Source organism: Alternaria triticimaculans (assembly GCF_023758025.1).
Source record: "Alternaria triticimaculans strain BMP 0046 chromosome Unknown scaffold_11, whole genome shotgun sequence".
Lineage (NCBI taxonomy): Eukaryota > Fungi > Ascomycota > Dothideomycetes > Pleosporales > Pleosporaceae > Alternaria > Alternaria triticimaculans.
In genome coordinates this window covers 19,561-41,354 of record NW_026055968.1, presented here as the reverse complement: position 1 = coordinate 41,354, position 21,794 = coordinate 19,561, and positions in this window count along the sequence as shown.

Below are 21,794 nucleotides of genomic sequence, written 5' to 3'. Positions count from 1 at the left end.
GAGGGCCATAAATATCATCGCCATAGCCCTCGATATGAACCATCGCGAACTGTCTCTCATTACCTCCTCCGTCGGACATTGTCTGGCAGCCCTTCCTTTCGCCTCGCTCGTCACTCGTTCAGTCTCGCATCCAACACCATTTCACGAATAATTCTCAATACATAATTCGGCATCATGCGATCAATCCTCCTTGCTTTCTTTACCGCTCTTCCTATCATAAACGCTGCTGTGAGCAGTCCGCGCATTTCCAAGACCGGCCGCTGCGGAAGCAGCTTTGGTCTTACCTGCAGCGGTTCCTCTTTTGGCAACTGCTGCTCGCAATACAACTACTGCGGCAAGACTTCCGCTCATTGTGCCATCGGGTGCCAGTCGGGTTTTGGAAATTGTAATTCCCCGCCTGTTCCGGTCTCGGCATCTGCCAGGGTGTCAAAGGATGGGACTTGCGGCGGAAAGAGTGGCTTTACGTGCTTGAAGTCTGTATTTGGCAACTGTTGCTCGCAGTAAGTCAACCTTGGAAGACACAGTCACGTAGAAATCTCGCTAATCACAACGCGTTTCCAGATACGGGTACTGCGGATCGTCTAACGCATACTGCGGCTCAGGCTGCAACCCTGCTTTCGGTTCCTGCTCAGGCTCAGTTGCCGCCATTTCAGCTACCACGACGCGTTCATCTTCGTCATCAACTCGCACTGCTTCCACGGCTTCACCGCCCGCCACAAAGCCCGCTGCTCATAAGATTTCTACCAATGCGCGATGCGGAATTGCCTACCAAGCGTCACCTCTCGAAATGATCTGCGCTGGATCCAAATGGGGTAACTGCTGCAGTAGATACTCATACTGGTACGTTGGGCGATTACATGCTTCGTCGCATGCTACTGTATACTAACGCGCGACAGTGGAAGTACTGATGCATATTGTGGTAGCGGCTGCCAGCCAGGTTTCGGCAATTGCAAGCCTGCAGCCTCGTCCGCATCGTCCGCGTCGTCCACGCCAGCGAAGGCCCCAATCCCACCGGCGAGTGCAGCGCCAACAACGAGCACACACGCAGGTTCAACATCCGCCTCACCGTCAAGCATCGCGTCGTCTTTCATCACCTCGTCCCAGGCCACGAGCGCATCGCTCGCCGACCCTATTCCATCTTCTTCATCCACGACTCCGTTAGTCGAAAGCCTGTACCCAGGTACTTTCACGACAAGCACAAGCACGTCGGCTACCGTAGTGGAAAGCTCGTCTTCGCTGGAAGCCACTTCAAAGTCAACAGCGGCCCCGGACATCGTCTCTGCGCCTGGCCAGCCTCCAGCCTCGCTCTTGTTTGCGCGCTCGTCTCGTGATAATCCAATTGCAATAACTTTAACAGTACTTTAGGTAGTTAGGTATGTAATAACTGTAATTTGCTAACAAATTCTAAGCTAGTACATCTCTATGTATATCTATAGTACAGCAATAAGTCTTTAAAATAACTCTACAATAGCAGAACTATAGTTAAGGTTTAAGTATATAAAGTGCTATTGCTACTTATCTAAGTTATATTATAATAACTTTATCTAAACTCTCTACTAATATAGCTATAAAATACTATAATAGCGTAGAACTTAGCTATAACTAACTACGCTAGTTGCTAGAAGTAAGATTTCTACTAAACCTCTAATTACTAAAAGTATAAAGAATAATTTAAAAGGTCTAAGAACTTTATAAGAACTTAAAGGTAGATAAGACTATTAAGCTAATTATTATAATGTTTAAAAAGATTAGTTTATATAAAGTAAGTAAGATAGTAATAATAAAGCTTACTAATAGTGTGTAGATAAAGATTATAAAAGCGTTAACTTTATTTAGCTAGAAATTAACGCTCTAAATAAGCTACTTATAAAGTATATTACTAGCACTTTTAGTAATACTAAGAAAGTATAGCTTACGTGTGCGCAGAAAAAGAAAAGTAGAATTAGTATAGTAATTATAGCTAGTTATAATATATACTTAAAGTAGGCTAGCGTAGTAAGTGTAAGTTAGTAGAAATAATAAAATGCTAAGATAAAATTATAGAAGAAAACCTACTTAGAGACTAGTATCTTAGTAATAAAATTACGTTAAAATATTAGAAATATTAGAGTCTAGCCTTGCTTGCAATATTAGAGGTTACTATCTTAACAAACGCTAGTACTAGCTCTTCTAGCGTCTTAGCTACTCTTATAAAGTTATCTACTACTACTACTAAGCCTTTAAGTATAGCTATAGCTCTACTTACTATATTAAAAGTTACTTTCTTATAAGTTAAGATTATCTCTTCTATTATATTAACTATTATACTTAAGACGTCTATTAAGCTAATTACTATACCTACGCTAGTATCTATAGAATTCTAGATTATTTTAATAGAGACTAAGACTAAGACTATTTCTTCTACTATTACGCCTATAATTAGCGCGTTATTATTATTAGCGCCTATTATATTTTCTAAAACTAACCTTATACTAGTTCTAGAGACTATATTAAGCTTAGTAGTTAAGACGCTGTCGCTAATTCTAAAGACCTCTACTTTCTTATCTCTAGCAACTTTAATTATTATAATATCTACTACGTTAGCGCTAGTATCTTGTAATACGCTTAGCGTAAGTTATAATCTCTCTTTTAAAAGTAGAAACATTACACTATAAACTAACTTATATAGTGCTAATACTACGTTTAGTAAGACTAAAGTTCTTTCTACTAATATAGTACTCTTTACCTCTCTTAATAGATTATATACGCTTTATACTACGTTAACTAATTAATACACGTAATACTAGCTGTAGAGATTTACGCTCTAAAACATCTATATTCTAGCTAGTAGTAACTATAACTATATAGTAGAGTTTAAGATTATTTAAAATAATAATTACTTACTATACCTTATATAAGCTATTCTAGTAATTAACAACTAAGTTATAATATATATATAGAATAGAGTATTAAATAGTAGATTTATAAGCATGTTAATAGGTTTAGAAGTAGCTCTATAGAAGACGCTAGGCAGTTCTAGAGTTATAAATACGCAAGACTAGTATACTATTATAGTTTTTATTATCTTTAATAATATTAGTATTCTTACTATAAAAATAACTTTCGTAATTAATAACCTATAATACTTTTCTATAGAGTAATACGTAATATAAATAGATCTTAATACGTAGTAGAATATAATATAAGATAAATAGATTTTCTTAGCGTAAATAACTTATAATTATTTAAAGCTTACCTAAGAGATTATCTTAGAGCTACTAGATCTACTATTAGAGTTAATTCTATAACGTGTAAGATAATATTACGTATAATACTAGAATACTCTATATATATTTAGAAATTATATTCTATAGTAGAATTTTATATAATCTATATATAAGAAGTAAGTAAAAATTAAAACTATTTTATAAACTATTTTATATACTATCTTATATACTAACTTTATTAAAATAAAAAATAAAAAACTATAATTATATTAATTTTAGTATATATATATTATAGTATAGTAGTTAGTTATCTAATTAGATTATATAGTTAGAAGAAGAATAAGTACTTTATATAAATTTAAAAACTTTATTCTATAGTTAAACTTAATATAATCTATAAATAATAAAAACTCTCTAAATAAAACTATTTTATATACTATCTTATATACTATCTTATATATTATCTTATATACTATTTTAGATAGTATTTTATCTACTATTTTATATAGTATTTTATATACTATTTTATATAGTGCCTTATACCTAATTTTATAGACTCTATTTAATAAAAAGATATTAAAAGACGCTTAGCTAGTTATCTTAGAATAGCTAGAAGATTTTAAGATTTTAAGACATTTAGTGTATATTACTATTAGCACTAATACTTATATAGACTATAACTATATATATTAATATACTTCTAAGTTTACGTAGTAGTTAAGAACTATATAATATAGTAGTAATAGAAATACTACACTAGGCCTTATAGTATCTATTCTCTAATAACTATAATATAATAACTATTTCTCTAGATTTTAATAGAAGTTATAGTAGTCTATTACAGCTACTATCTAATAAATAGTATCTTACTATATAAGATAACCTATAAATACTATATTCTTACTATTCTAGCTCTTTTTACCTTTACAAAGTATTCTAGCTAAAGCATTTCTTTATAAAAGTATAGCTTTCTATAAAGCTAAAGAAAGAGGTAGATTTATTATTTCTTTTACTTTATATACCTAGTTATAGATAATAATATAGTAGATAATTAGTAGTGTTTTATTAGTAAAATTATTAATAGAATAGTCTTTAATAAAATAGTCTTTCTAGTTTCTTTCTCTTATAGATAAGAAACTATAACTACTAAAGAGCTTATATATCTTACTAATAAGCTTCTTAAAAGTAAAGCTAGAAAAAAAAATAATAAAAGGTCTTACGCTAGCTATATACGTAATAGAGATAATAGAGATAATAGAGACAAGAACATTAGAAATAGAAATAATAGAAATAGAAGTAATAGAAACGTTAATAGGCCTAGCGTATAGCTCTAAAGTACTAGTAAAGTAGCTCTTTAGAGTACTTATAATAGCATCTAGTATAGTATAAATATAGTAGTTTATAATAGCCTCTATAATAGCTTCTAGAACTATAATCTTAAGAGAACTTATAGAAGTAGTAATAGTAACGCGTTTAAGAGAAAAATAATTAATATAGTAATAATAAAAAGCTTAATTAAGTTTAGTAAGGTAGTAAAGTAATATAACTAGTAATAAGATTAGCTTTAGACTTACTAATACTAGAAGAACTTATAGAAGAGAGCAAGAATATAGTTAAAGGCTTATTTAATTAGTGTAGCTTTTAGTATTAGATTTAAGCTACTATTTATGTCTTTAATAAGTCTTTAGATCTCTAATTTTGCTATAAGCTATAGAATAAGAATAGAAGTAGAGAATAGAGAGTATATATGCAAAAGCATAATTTTATAAGCTAAGATTTTAGTATTTTATTACTTCGCGATTTATAGCTTAGTTAGTTATAAGCTATTAAGAATATATAATTATATTATAATTCTCTCTACTATAGTGTAGGTAGACGTTAGTATTTATAGAATAGTTATCTTACTACTTTAAATTTTAAAAGCTTTAACTACGCTAGAGGTAGCAGCGCTAAGAACCTAAGCCTTAGCCTACCTAAAGCCTGCATCTTTATAGAATTTTAACTCTTTTAGAAATATATCTTTTTATGTACTAGTAATAGACCTTACTCTTTTTAGACTAGCTTATACTATAGAATTATTAGTTTACTAATAAATTATACTATTTTATATTATACTAATAAAAACTATTTACTAATTAAATTATTTTATATAATACTTTATTTACTATCTTAGATAATTATATAATAAAATAAAATATATAGATAATACTTTTTTATTTAGTATTTTTTATTTTACTAATAAAAAAATAGTTACTAATAAAGTTATTTTAAATAATCTACTAATAAAATAAAATTTCTAAATAATACTATTTTATATACTATCTTAAATTTTACTAGTAAAAGAATACTTATTAATAAAGCTATTTTATATACTAACTTTATTAGATTTATAACTTTTACTATTAAATTCTATAAAATTTAGTTTATATACTTTTATATTCTAGTACTAGCCTTATAGCTTAAGCTAACTCTAGAAGCTTATTTAATACTATAAGCTAACTCTAGAAGCTTATTTAATACTATAAGCTAGCTCTAGAAGTATATTCTCTACTATAATTATATTTAGAAAGTGTACTCTATAGTATAAGCTAACTTTAGAAGAATACTTAATAGCGTAAGCTAACTCTAGAAGAATACTTAATACTATAAGCTATATATAGAACTACACTAGTAGTGTAAGCTAACTCTAGAAGTATACTTAATACTATAAGCTAACTCTAGAAGTACACTTAATACTATAAGCTAACTCTAGAAGTACGCTTAATACTATAAGCTAACTCTAGAAGTACGCTTAATACTATAAGCTAACTCTAGAAGTACACTAATAGTATAAGCTAACTCTAGAAGTATACTTATTAACGTAAGTATTATAACTTCTAGACTTATTTTCTACTATCTTATAGATAGAAACTTTACTATTAGATTACTTTTATATTTCTAGAATAAAATTTAATATTCTATACCTATAAATTTCTAAGTATTACTAGATAAAGTTCTAATATTATATATATATAAATCTCTAGGTATTACTAAGTTAATCTAACCTTTTATATCTATAAGAACCTACCTATTTATATATATAAATTAATAGAATTTTAATAGTAAAGTATATCTAGAATTATCTATTCTCTTATATTACTACTATTTACGCTAGTAAATTAAGCTAACTTATATTATCTATTAAGTTTTAGACTACTTTAAAGTTCTATTATATATCTTAACTAAAGATAAGTAAATCTATAAAAGTCTAATTAATAAAGTTAGACTTTTTAATAAACTTTAGTAGAAGTTATATTAGTAGAGACTTTACTTTTATATAACTTATAAAAATTAGTTTTATAATCTTTACTATCTCTATAGTATTACTATTATAGATTATAACTATATTTATCTAGTTCTATAAATGCGTAATTAGTCTCTATTTAATAAATAAATTTAGTACTCTACCTCTTAGTAGTAAGATAAAGATTTCTACTCTAAATCTCTCTTAGAGTATAAACTATTACTTTTTATATTCTAACTATCTATTTTATATATAAAGTATAATACTACTAATCTTAGTAAATAGCTACTTTTACGCTACTATTACTATACTTTACTTTTATATACTTTTTAGATTAATTCTACTATATAAAAGATATTCTAGACGTTTATATTTAGCGTAGAGTATTAATATATTCTAGTAATACTATATATTACTAAGTATATCTATAGTTTCTCTCTTTTGTATAGTTATAACTAATATCTAGATTTCTTTAACTTTACTTATAGTTAGTATATTAGTTAATATTCTACCTACGTTAGCCTAGAATAACACTAGCTAGTTATTTTATATATTAGAAACTATATCTATATTATTACTTAGTCTAGTAGTTATATTTTCTACTCTAGTAGTTATATCTTCTATAATATTATATCTAGTTAATTCTATAGTTATAAATAAATAGAAACCTTCTTAATATAACTACCTCTACGTACCTAGAACTACTTTCTATTCTTATAAATAGTTAATAGTAGTAACTATCTTTATATAGTTAATTATTTTAGCTACCTTACTAATATCTATATACTTAAATATCTTAGCTATATTCTAGTACTTAAGCTTATAATTAGAATACGTAATCTTATTTATTTTTATAGTAACTATATTCTAGAAATTTACTACTATTTCTACTAACGTATAATCTAGTTAATTCTTTAGATACTTATTTACTTATTTTATAGTTATTTTCTTATATACGCGCTTAGAGAAACGCTTATAGTTCTTATTAGTTAGATTAGTAAAGGTGTATTTTATATCTACTTAAGAATTATTATAAACCTACTAAATATACTTTAAGAGTTATTTCTTACTAACTTATTAATAGATCTAGTAGATTATATTATCTAGAAAGCGTATAAGAAAGGCCTAGATAGGCTCTACTATATCTAGTAGAACGTAAAATACTACTATATAGAGTTCTAATATTATAAAAGTATTCTAGACTAGTAAACTAATATTATTATCTTTACTAATAGAGACTAGAATAAGATTAAGCTTTTATAGCTATATAGCTATATTAGTTAGTATATATATATATAATAGAGATAGTGTATACTATTAAGTATAAAATATTACTTAGTATTTATAGTATAGATAACGCTAAGAACGCTAAGAACGCTAAAGCTTAGATTTTAGAATATCTAGCCTTTAATAATCTAAGTACTACTTAATATATAAAATTAATTTAGCTAGTATTTCTAACTATATATAGACTAAAGTAATAGAGCTACTAGTAGTAGTATAATTTTCTATAACTTAGATAAAGAGGCGCCTACTCTACGTATTCTTAGAGTATAATAGAATAGCTTTATTATACTACTTTATAGCTAGTTTTTCTCTTTATATAAATTAAAAAACTTTATTCTTTTTTTAATAATAGCCTCTAACACGTTTTATTATAATATTATTACTTAACTTCTTTATCTATTTATACTAGTATTATATTATATCTACTCTACTTAATATATTTATCTTAAATACTAACTATAGTATTCTTATCTACTTCTTTTATCTAAAAGTTATACTACTACGTAGTGTTAAAGCCTATCTTAATAAGTATTATAGTTATAATATTAAAGTAAAGTAATATACTAGTATATAAGTAGAAGCTCTTACTTTTAAAGTATTATACCTATTAAAAGCTAATTATAATAAGTTCTTTTTTATCTAGTCTAATAGATAGCTACTTTTATAAATTAAGTATTTCTTTATATATATAAGCTATATATATAGTATATATAAGTATATTACTATCTAAAAGAGTACTAATAAGAATATAAAAAAGTACTTATAAAAGACCTATAGTATTTATATAGCTAGTAAAATCTAGAGTACTTCTTTACTATAAGAGTATACGTAAACTATATCTACTTAATACTATTTTAGAAGTGTATCTATAAATACTAATACTACTATATAATACTTTTTTAAAGTAATACGCTTTACTTACACTAGAGATAAGCTTTTACTAATATAAACGTATAGCTTTACCTCTAATATAAATAAATATAATAATAAATATACTTTTCTAAATATCTAGCTATAGTATATTAAGCTACTACTTATAGCTCTACTAAGTTATAATAATAGTATACTCTATAATATAAAAGAATAACTATAGAAAGTAGAAGTATAGATAAAGAAAGAATATTAAGCCTAGCTTATAGCTATACTCTTAGCGCTAACTATATAAACTAGCCTATAGCTATTCTATATACACTTTCTTAAAATACTACTATAAACTTAGAAAGAGGTATATACTTTAACTAATACGCTAATATAAGTAACTAAGCTATCTTTTTTCTATTTATATAATACTATTAAAAGTATAGTATATATCTAGTAGAATTTAATAACTAAAGTATTACGCTACGCCTATATTTATATAATATAAAAGAATAAGTAATATATACTTATATATCTACTTAAGATATACTAGAATAAGTTACTTTAATATACTCTTTCTTTATAAAAAGTCTTTATCTTTTTATTCTAGATACTAGTGTCTAAGAAGCTTAGTTCTAGCTAGCTTATACTATCTACTATATAATAATAGGCGTAGAAGCGCGTAGTTAAGTAACTAGATAGCTACTATAGAGTCTTTCTCTTACTTAACATAAAATATAACTATACTAACCTAGAAGCTCTAGAATAATAATATTATAAATTCTAGCTAACTTTTATTAAATATATATCTCTCTAGAATAAGTTTAAGTATCTACTTATTATTACTACTAGCTTCTAATATATTTTCTAGAAGTATTAGAGACTATATAAAGTATATAACTTTACTATAGATATTAGCGCGCTAAAAAAGATAGTTTACCTAGCTAGTATTTAAAAGTTTAGAGAATTATTTACTATATCTTACCTAGTATAGAAAGAAGTAAATATAGATAGTACTATTAATAAAAGCAAAATATATTTATTAATCTAAGAAAGTAAAGCTATTATAGCTTAAAGCTATAAAGATAATTATAGTAACTAGAATACTATAAACTTTTTTAAAAACTAAATCTATAACTATCTAATATAAAAGTACTAAATCTTTATATATTAGCTTATTAATACTACTTAGTACCTAAGCTACTTCTAATATAGAGAGAACTTTAACGCTTTTATAAACTAGAATAGTAATACTATAACTTTTTATAGTATTTATATAATACTCTCTAAGTATATATCTATAGTTTATAATATATATAAAGAGGCTACTACTCTTATATATAAGCTTATACTTATACTAGACTAGAGGTTTATACTATTTATTCTATAGAATAATATTATTAAAAACCTAAGTAACTATAATATAGAATTTAGACTATTTAATTCTAAATTATTTATCTTAGTATTATAATCTACTTTTATCTATAAATAACTATTAGACTCTATTTACACTTAGTGTAAGAACGTTTTTTTTAATAATACTTAGAATACTATCTAGATTAAAGCTTACTTACATAGCGTTTAGAAGTTTCTAGACCTTTTTCTTACTTTTATATATACTACTAGTAGCTAGCTAGTATAAGGTATAGAACTACTTAGTGTATACTATAAAAATCTAAGTAATAGAGAACTTTATAATATCTTTTTATATAATAGACTTATTACTATTATACTATAGTACTATAAAGAGTATAATATAGATAAAACTATTAAGATTATATATTAGTTTCTTCTCTACTCTATTAGTAGCTTATTAGTATAGTATCTTTAGCTTATTTAACTCTTCTATATTCTTCTCTAGTATATAGTACTAACTAGTTTTAAAAAACTATATCTTTTCTAAGCTACTAGTAGTCTTCTTTAGGCTAATAAAGATAGTTAGTAACTAACTAACTTCTAGCGTCTATCTAGTGTTATTATTAAGGTTACTAAGAAGTAGATAAAGTACTATATTAGTATTAATATAATATAGTATTTTATTATTATATTTAGATAGAAGTTTAATATAAATAAGTATATACTCTAGAAGCTTACGCTAGAAGAGATTAATAAAATAGTAAGTACTATAGATATAAAAAAACGTAAAATATAGATAGGCTACTCTACTAAAATAGAAACTACTATCTATAGTTAAACTATTATTACTATATTCTAAAGAAAATTTAAATATATTAAATTTTAATTTAAGGTCTCTATTAAATAGTACTCTATCTTAGAGTTTAAGTAAAAGAGTAAAAATAGCTACTCTACTTAGCTATCTTCTACTCTAACTAATAATTTATAATAGTGTATTTAGTATAACTATAAGAGTTTATTATATAAAAACTTTAGTAAAAAGGCTATATTTTACCTAAAATAAGAAAACGTTATTAAAGCTATTATATATAGTAATACTATTATTATATATATTACTAGTATAGAAGTAGATAAAAGCTTAGTATTTCTTCTTTCTTACTATTACTGCAACTACTAGTAGAGTATTATTATTATTCTACTTACTATATTATAATAAGATATTACTATATACTATAAAATCTACTATATCTATACTAGTATTTAGAAAGATAAACACTATAACTAATCTACGTCTATTATTCTAGTAACACTAGAGGTACTTACTAAACTCTTTTTTATAGAAATAGTGTAATACCTAAATAGTTATAGTAACTTAAAGTATATTATACTAAATAAAGTTTATTTTATACTTTTAAATAATTATATATACTAACTTTACCTAGATAAATTATAAAGAGTAGTAAGATTTAGCGTTTATCTTACTTTTCTATTAGTAATAATACTAGTTAAATAGAAAGTTAAGTTTTTCTAGTTACTTTCTCTACTAATAAACACTATTCTCTTCTATATACTAACTAATTAGATAAACCTAGCTTAGTAAGTGTATTATCTTATAATAATAAAAGATAAAGAAACTAAATTTCTTACTAGCTATATTTAAACTAAAGTAACCTAGGCTAAGAAGCTTCTTATCTATATATCTTTTATTAAAATAGTAAATAATCTAAGTATAGTGTTAAACTACGTAGTATATTATAAGTAAATAGATATAGAAAACTATAAGGCCTTCTAGATAAGCTTCTCTTCTTATAGTATAGGCGTACTTATTATAATAACTATATTCTTAGTTAGTATTTATATTTCTAATATTAATAGTATTCTATAGATAACTCTTTCTAACTATTTTATTAATTTAGTATAAGAACTAGAGTATAAAAGTAGAGATAAACAGCGCTATTTTATATAGATACTTATTTTAGTATAGTTATCTAACTTTTATTATAAGAAAGCTTTATAATACTACTACGCTATAGTTAACTAGTTTATATAGCTTAATATAGCTTATTCTATATATAAGTAATAAGTTCTTATATAGTACTTTAATAGTAATAAAACCTACTTTATATATAGAAATAAAGAAAAGTATTATAATATATATATATAATATAGTAAGCGTATACTATAAAATAGCTTTAACGCTACTATACTAGATAGAACTATAGTTTACACTTTTATATAAAATTAAACTCTATAGTCTTTTTCTATATCTAATACATAATATACTCTCTAATTTAATATAGCTTCTTCTCTAGTATATAAAATACTATTATTATACTCTATACTTAGCTATACTTTTCTCTATTACTATCTATAGTTAATAAAGTTTTCTACTACTTTTATAAGCTCTATTAAAATACCTTATAAGAAAAAATATATTAACTCTCTACTACTACTAATACTATTTTTCTTTTCTACTAGATAGAAGCTAGACGTATTCTATATATTAGTAAAATAGAACTAGTAACTTAACTTCTACGCTAACACGTATAGTAATAAAATTACTAAATATAGTAAACTTTTTTTTAAAAAGCTTTCTACTATATAAAATTTTTAGATAAATTATTATATAGTATACTTTATAGAAAGACATTTCTTTAATTATAACTATACTTTATATAATTATAAATTTATTAGAAAACTTATTAATAACTAGCGTAGAATAAAGATAAAAGAGAAGTTTAGTAAAAGTATATATTAGTTCTATCTTATGCTATATAACTACTACTTCTAATAGAGCTCTAATAGAACTAGTTAGATACTATAGATACTAGATAAAAGTATTCTATATATTAATAGAAATATAATTCTAGATACCTTTATTATACTATAGTTAAAATATTCTAATATCTACGTATAATAGAAAGAAAGAATTAAAAAGATATAACTAATATTTAATAGAGATAAAAATATAATATATATATATAACTATTTTATATATATAGAGCTATATAAAGATAACTTTAAAGCTAATTAACTAGTACTTAAAGTTAACTAGATTATATAGATATTCTTTCTTTATAGTTATAGGCCTAATATACTTTTATCTATAGATAATAAGAACTTATAAAATAAAGTATTTATATAGCTACTATAAGAGACTAGATAATTCTATATATATACTTTAAAATCTTTACTACTAGTATAATAATTTCTAAGATATTACTTAAGATAATCTACGTAACTTCTAATACTATAGAAGTCTACTACTTATAAATTACTAGAACTCTATAAGTAGAATAGATATAAACTAAAAGCTTAATATAAGATAATCTAGTTTATATATATACCTATAAGAGAGTAGATAAATCTAGTTTTATAAAAATATAATAGAGTAAGCTAATACTAAGTAAAAAAAGAAATATATAATAATAAACGTAATTATATAATCTATTCTAGCCTAATTAGATAAGATTAAAGTCTAGCGCTATACTAGCGCGCTAAGACCTAGAGGTAGTAAAAGTAACGTTTTTTATAATTCTACTCTCTTATACCTTCTCTTTCTTATTTACTTTATATAATATAATAATATTAATATAGAAACTATCTAAACTAACACTAGATAACTAAATTAGACTAAAAAACTACTAATACTTAAAACCTAACTATAGAATAGCTTATAGCTAGAAATATCTACTACGCTATAGTATAAGTAAGAAAACTAAAACTAAGTATAGACTACTATAAGAAGACTAGAGATAGTGCTAGTAGAGTTTATAATATAAATTTTATAATTTAGATTTACTACGCGTTTAGAGCTAATTACCTAGATTATTTATTAAGCTTATAACTAATTTCTTTAATATATAGCTATACTAGAATCTAGTTAAGTTTAGTTTCTACACTAGAATTATCTAGAAAACTCTTACTAAGCTTTATTCTTATAGTAAAGAGAATATAAGTATATTCTTAACTAGAATTACCTAGCTTTCTAATATACTATACTAACTATAATTTATTATATAGCTACTAGAAACTACTTTATATAATAAAGTTATACTAGATACTTCTATAAGCCTCTACTATATACCTAATATAGTATATATATATCTATTAATACCTACCTCTCTATAAACGTATACTAATATAGTACTCTAGACTATAACTATAACTAAGTAGATAGTAATTATAAACTTCTTAATATAGCTTTCTATTAATAATATATTCTATAACTATAAGATAGATATACTAGACCTATTAGTAACGCGTTTAACGTATCTTTTATTTACGTCTATTTAGACCTAAATTACTATACTATAAAAGTTTAAAGAAAGATATCTATATAATTTCTACTAGAGTTTTATACCTTTTTTTAGTTATACTAATAAGAAAGCTTTTAAAGCTTATATTAATAAAGCTAAGCTTATATTTATTACTATCTAAGTAGGTATATAAAAGTATATTAAGACTAGACTTCTAGAAGATAATAAGTCTATATTTCTTTAGTTTCTATTAGTAGTTATAGTACTAGAAGACGCGCTTTTAAAGAATAGCTACTTATAGAACTTTATTACTAATACTAATATAAGCTATATAAATAGCTAGAGCTCTTTATAATAGATAGCGTACTTTATTTATATTATATATAGAATTCTTTTTAATAATAAAAATTCTATATTATTTACTTTTAGCTTTATTCTATATTACCTATATAATAACTAAGTATATATAGTTTATCTTCTCTTTAATAAGTATTATATAGAAATATAGTAAGCTACTAAGAATAGATTAAAGGTAAATTTATAGAAACTAAAAAAGGTAGTATAGTAGTAGAAGGTAGATATTAAGAGTAAAAGTAAGGTAAAAGATAGAAGTAGTAATATTAAAATATAAAATACTAATATTAATAGTATATTCTTAAGTAATACTAAAGAAAAGTCTAATAATACTAAAGAAAAGTCTAATAATACTAAAGAAGAGCCTAATAATAATAATAAGAAGGCTTTAATAAGAACTAGTATAGCTAACTTATATAAAAGTATAGATAATAATACTTTACTAAACTTTTATTAGTAATACTTTATCTAAGAAGTAAATAGTATAGTATATATTATTAGAAGTAAATATCTTTTAGACGTAGATATTAAAGTAAAGGTTAATTAGAATAACTAAAGCTATATTAATCTAAAGAATAATATATTAGAATTAGTTATATAGTATCTCTAAAAGCTATATATATCTAATCTAATAGCTACTAAGACTTACTATAAGTACCTAAAGATTATTACTAAGACTAATATCTTTTTAAAAAAATATTTAGTAATAATAAATAATAAAAAGATTAATTTAGTAAATAATAAAAAGTAAAGAATAAAACTTACTAGGTTTAGGTTAAGTTTACTACACGACATAGAGAAAATTAAAGCAAAGTTTTATTTATCTATAACCTCTTTTCTCTAGAAATCTCTAGATATACTTTATAAAACTACTATTAATTAAAGTAGAAAAGAATATAGAATTAAAATATTACTACGCGTAGTCTCTATCTTTAATTCTTTATTATATATTATAACTATAAGCCTTTGCGCACGCGTTTCTTACTAAAGTTTCTATCTATAGCTCTCTAACTAACTATAATTATTATCTATAGCGCTAAGACTAACTATTATTTCTATCTATAGCGTAAAAGAAGCTTAGCGTAAACAAATTATTCTAAAGAATTTAGGCTAGCTTGTAATTCTCTACTAGCTACCTCTTTTCTATACTTTTTTTCTTTATCTATCTATTGTATATAATAGTCTTAACACATTTACTATATTACTATATTTCTACTTATTATATACTATACCTACTGTAAACTCTATATAGACTATCTCTTATAACTATAACGTACTATCTATTATAGCCTACTTGCGCAACTTATTATATATAACTTATTATATGTAACAGCCTATTACTACTATTCTATAGCTATATTACGCCTTATAATATAATATACTTTAAAGCGTAGGTATTATATAAATATTATTAAGTGTATATATAACCTACTAATAGAGCACGCTGCTCTTAATACTTTATATTATTTATATACGCTCTACTACCTATATATAATAGAAAAGTAATATTATAGAAGTAATATAATTAGAATCTAGCTATAAATCTCTTTATATAGCTACCTAAACTAAAGACATAATAGTATTATAAACTAATATATTTATACGTTACAGTTATAACTATAGCTATAACTATAGTAACTAACCTATAATAGTAACTTAATCTTCTAAGTATAAGTTACTAGTAATTTTCTATAGTAACTAACTAGATACTCTACTATTATAACCTCGCTATACACCTAATAAATCTACCTTTATACGCGCTTAACTTAATTTTAATAATACTTAGCTATACACTATTATAATTGCGCTTATTAATACTATTACTAGATTAAGATTTAGAGGTACGCTATAGTAGTAATACTATTATTATTTTTATATTAGATATAATATTATTACTTTCTAACATTAATACTATTACTACAATAACTAGAAATTTACGCTAAGACCTATAATAGCGCTATTATTTGCGTTTACCTTTATAATAAATGCTAGACCTAGTTAAACTATAAATTATACGCCTAAACTACCTCTTATTAATAAGCACTATTCTTGTAACTATAATACACTATAGACTTTGTAAAAGTTACTACTAATCTTATAGTTATTTATACGTCTATTAAGATATAAGCTAGATATACACTTATTACTTCTAGTATATAAGAGTTATAATAAGAGCTCTAATAAAGAATTTTACTACTTTATTAATATTCTTTTTATATAATAAATAGCGTCTACACTTAATAAAATTATAGTAATAGTATCTTAGCGCGCTTTTAAAGGTAAGTAAACTAATATTATTACTAGTTTTTATTAATTTTATAAGCTAAACTTAACTATAACACTAGTTCTATTTCTAAACCTAAAGTAGAGTTTAACTTTAAACTCTTCTATACTACTAATCTAGAACTAGAAGATATTAAAAACTATAATAGTAGCTGCACTAACGTTTACCTACTCTTCTTAAGCTAAATCTAAAGACTTTGCATCTATAAAGGTAACACTAAGAGTAAGCCTATTAAGATATCTAATATAGAAAAGGCCTTAAGTAAACATAATAGCGTGTTATAAGCAAAGACTAGCATATTTTATAATACCTACCTATACTAAGATTCTAATATGCCTAATATAGGTAGAGTAAAAGTTAACGTAGGTTAGATAGAACTAAATATAAGATAAAGTAGAATAATTAATATAAACACTTATCTTATTCTATTATTACAAACCTATTATATTAGCTATTTAATCTAAATTTACTAGCGTACTATATAGAGTATACGTATAATATAGAATATAGTATAATAAAAACTAATAAGTAGAATTAACTATAACTATAACTAACTCTATCTTCTACTAAGAGATATATATATATTATATATCTATATAGAGGTTTTCTTATAGCTACAGCTAGCACTTCTTATAAAGCATATATATATGCGTGTATCTTCTAAAACATTATATATAGGTTTATATATAACTATAACTAATTTCTCTATAAGCACTTATATCTTAATATAGATTTTACAAAAATAGTTTATAGTCTAATTATATACCTATTATTATATAGCTATTTTTACGTAGGTAATAACCTTTACGTTACTACGCGTGCTATAATAGTTAAGTAAAATTATAAATATATAATAAGTTTAATAGAAGTAAGCTAGCATTTTATATACTATCTACTATAACTATATCTATATAATTTTACTATTTCTAGTAGCTGTTATTATAATAAAGTAACTTTAGAAATCTTATTAGACTAGAAAGTAACTATTTACTATAAACCTATATCTTTTACTAGTATTAGTCTTAATACTATAGTAGTTGTAGTTAAATAAGCTATTAGAGTTAGTAATTAACTTCTATTCTCTAACCTTAATAAACTTAGCCTTATAAATACTATTATTAGTATAAGCTAGTGTAAGAATCTATTATAACTAGGCTCTACTATTCTACGTAATATAGAGCACTATAGCTACGCTAAATAACTTCTATAATATATTAAAAGACGTATATAATATAGTAAGAATTCTACGTAGTAGATTAGTAGTGTCTATTAGCGCAAAGTTAACGTTGTCTAGGTTTAGGTATAAGTAGATAACTAATATAAAGTGTAAAAGCTTAATATTACTAGGCTACGCTATAATAATTTTTACAACGTCTATTAGAGTTATACTATATTAGAGAAACTTAATACCTAGAAAAGTATAGCCTATAAAGTTATAGAAATTAATATTAGAAGAAAGACTAAAGTGCTTACTAGCTAGATAGAAACAGCCTAGTAGAATAACGCCTATACGTTTAGCCTAGTTATATACGTCTTACTATAACTAAGAGCGCAGCATATTTAACTAAAGCTAGAAATAGTAGCCTTAGGTAATAACTATAACTAGGTCTAACGTAATTTGCATACGTTTATTAAAAGTTACTGCTAGTTTAGCTATAAGATTAACCTTAATTATAAAAATCTAATAAGCTTATTAAACTTAGTAATCTTTTATATATATATACTACTAAACTTACGTTTAAAGGTTCTATATACTAGTAGAAGCAGAGGCCTTCTATACTCTTAATTTCTTTATTTACGTATACCTCTCTTTTAAATAAGGTTAGTGTAAGTACTATTAATATTATATATACGTTAATAATTATAAAATAATATAAAGAAGTAAGAAAACAAACGTTTAAAATTAATAAATAAGAGTAATCTTACTAACTGTAATAGGCGTAATATAGAGTTACGTACTATACTATTATTTAATATAACTCTGTTACAAACGCGCTCTAATACTAACTATCTACTCTAGGTTTTTTAGAAACTAATTAGGTAACATCTAATAACCTCTACTTTTTACTAACTTTACGTTTAGCGTAGGCTTTTACACCTTTCTAAATTCTAAGCTATAACTATACCTAGACGTCTATATAGTAAATTCTTCTTACTATTAATCTAATATCTCTTACTCTAAGTAGACATAGACTATTATAACTATAATACTTAAGATAATTCTTAGTACTAAAGTTATAATAATATCTACGTCTAGCAGCTTTATAAGTTATTTTACTATTTTAACGCGCGTAAGATTATCTTTACTTATAATTAATAAGCTTAGTAACATCTTATTATTCTTACTGCTATAGCTTACTATCTCTACTTACCTTTACTACGCCTTTACTATCTTTATTATTACGTTCTTACTCTAATAGTTATATATAATTGCGTTACTCTCTATATTCTATCTACTACTAATCTCTACCTTTTACGCTAATAATATAAATTCTATATAATTAACTATAGTAAACCTATAAGCCTAACTAAATAAAACCTTAGCTATAATATTTACTAACTATATCTAGCATTATAAAGAGCTACTAGCTCTTCTTCTAGTAACTATATATATTATTATACATAGTATAAAAGAAAGCGTCTTTAATATTATAGAGCACTTTAAAATTATTAATATAAAAACCTTACTTCTATATATAGCTAACTAATAGCCTATACTTATTATTTATTTTAATAGTATAATACATAGCCTATATAAAGACGCTATTATAATAATTATTAAAAGCTTAAGCGTAGCTAACGTAATTAATAAAGCTTTTTTAAATTAAATTCTAAGACTATTATCTACGCAACTATATATCTCTACTATTATTATAGTAGTAAACTATACTATTACTACTATATCTATCTTGTTCGCAGCTAGCGTTAGCGTAGCTAGTTACTACACCTAGCGTGTCTATTATAACTAAGCGTTACTCTATACCTACTTTACCTAACTTCTTATCTAACTATAATAGAAGTGTTATCTAATTATTAGAATATATATTAGATTTAACTAAAATCTAACTACGCTTTAGTAGTTTATTAACGCTATTACCTAGTTAAACTGCGTAGTAGTAATATTTCTAATCTAGGTTAAGGTAATTATACTATTAGGCGATATAACTACTACCTAGGCTACCTATAGCTTACGTAAAGTTAGCATATATATAGTAGATTAAGCTTTCTAGTTACTAGAAAAGAGAAATATAGTTAAACCTTCTATATAAAAATATATAGAAAAGTAAGAGCATATAAAGAACCTATAATAAAATTATATATCTACTAGATCTATATTCTCTAAGTTAAGATACTACTCTAATTCTAAATAACAAAAAAATGTAAAATAGAAAGAGATTTAACACTACTATAGTAGTGTAGCTATAATAGAGCCTTTAACTATAACTATAACTAGGCGTCTAATTATAAACGTATAGTGTAAATAATATATAGTACTCTATACTATAACTATACCTAGAGGTTCTATTACTAACGTTCTGCGTAAATAATATATAGTACTCTATACTATAACTACACCTAGGCGTTCTAAAGGTAAATGTAATATGTAAATAATATATATATATATATATTTAATGCCTTATATAGCAATTACAAATTAGCCTCTTTATATCTAGGTTAACGTTATAGATATATAATACCTATCTTAGTTAGGTAGTAGTATACGCGTAGGTATCTACTACTATCTAGAGTATTAGTGTAAAAGCGTATTATAGATAGAAAAGATATAAATAGTAAAAAGCCTTACGTTGCTACTATAGTTTAAAGAGTTACTATTATTATCTTTTACTATAATCTACTATTTTATATAGTATAGATACTAGTATAAAGGCTCTATAAAAGATAAAAAAGAAAACCTATTTATAATATAATTTAAACTTAGAGCCTCCTCTAAAAAAAGAGGCTAACTAGTCTACTCTAGGCCTAACTAAGGCTATAACTTCTTTATAGCCTTAGTTTAGCTAAAGTCTATTTTCTACTAAACTACGCTATTATAACAGGTCTATTTAATATAAAGAGAAAGCAATTATTACGTATATATACGCTAAAACAATAGATATAGATAGAGACTAGGTAATAGATTACAAAACATTAGTGTAATTATAGTAGTTAGTAGAAAGGTAACTAGACCTATAAAAGTAGGTAGACTAGATAAGATTATAGCGCGCGTACGTAGTTATAACACTAAAGAGAGTATTTAGTAAGATTCTATAATTATAATACCTCTTACTTTTATATATAAAAGATAGTAAGTGTAAACTAACTAGAGTAGTAGTAGCTTTAAAGAAGTAAAATAAAATTACCTATTTATATTAGCTATTAGACTATAACTATAAGCAGCCTCTTTCTAGACTACTACAACCTAAGTTACGTGCAATTTAACTCTAGATTATAACTATACCTAGTCTCTAGTATACTTACCTCTACTCTATTCTATTTAGTCTTAGTATAAGACTTTACTCTATAGCTTATTCTGCTGCGCTATCTCTATAATTAGCCTTATTTAGCTATTTACTAAAAATTAAAATACGCCTAATTATAATAACGTTTATACTTTTTAAGTATTTTACTAAGTAAGACTTTCTTGCTAACACTCTATTTTGTAAACTATTCTCTTATACTATAGTCTTTAAAGAACTAGTAACTATTACCTAGACCTTAATCTAGGTATTAACTCTTTCTAAGAATAGCACTAGTATTTTCTCTCTTACTTAACTCTTTATAAATTATATTATAAACTACGTTGCGTAACTCTATTAGTAGAGATGTAACTAAGTCTATAGCGCGCCTAATTCTTAACTTATATACTATACGTCTAAGATTATAAAACTCTTTTACTAAGATTAACT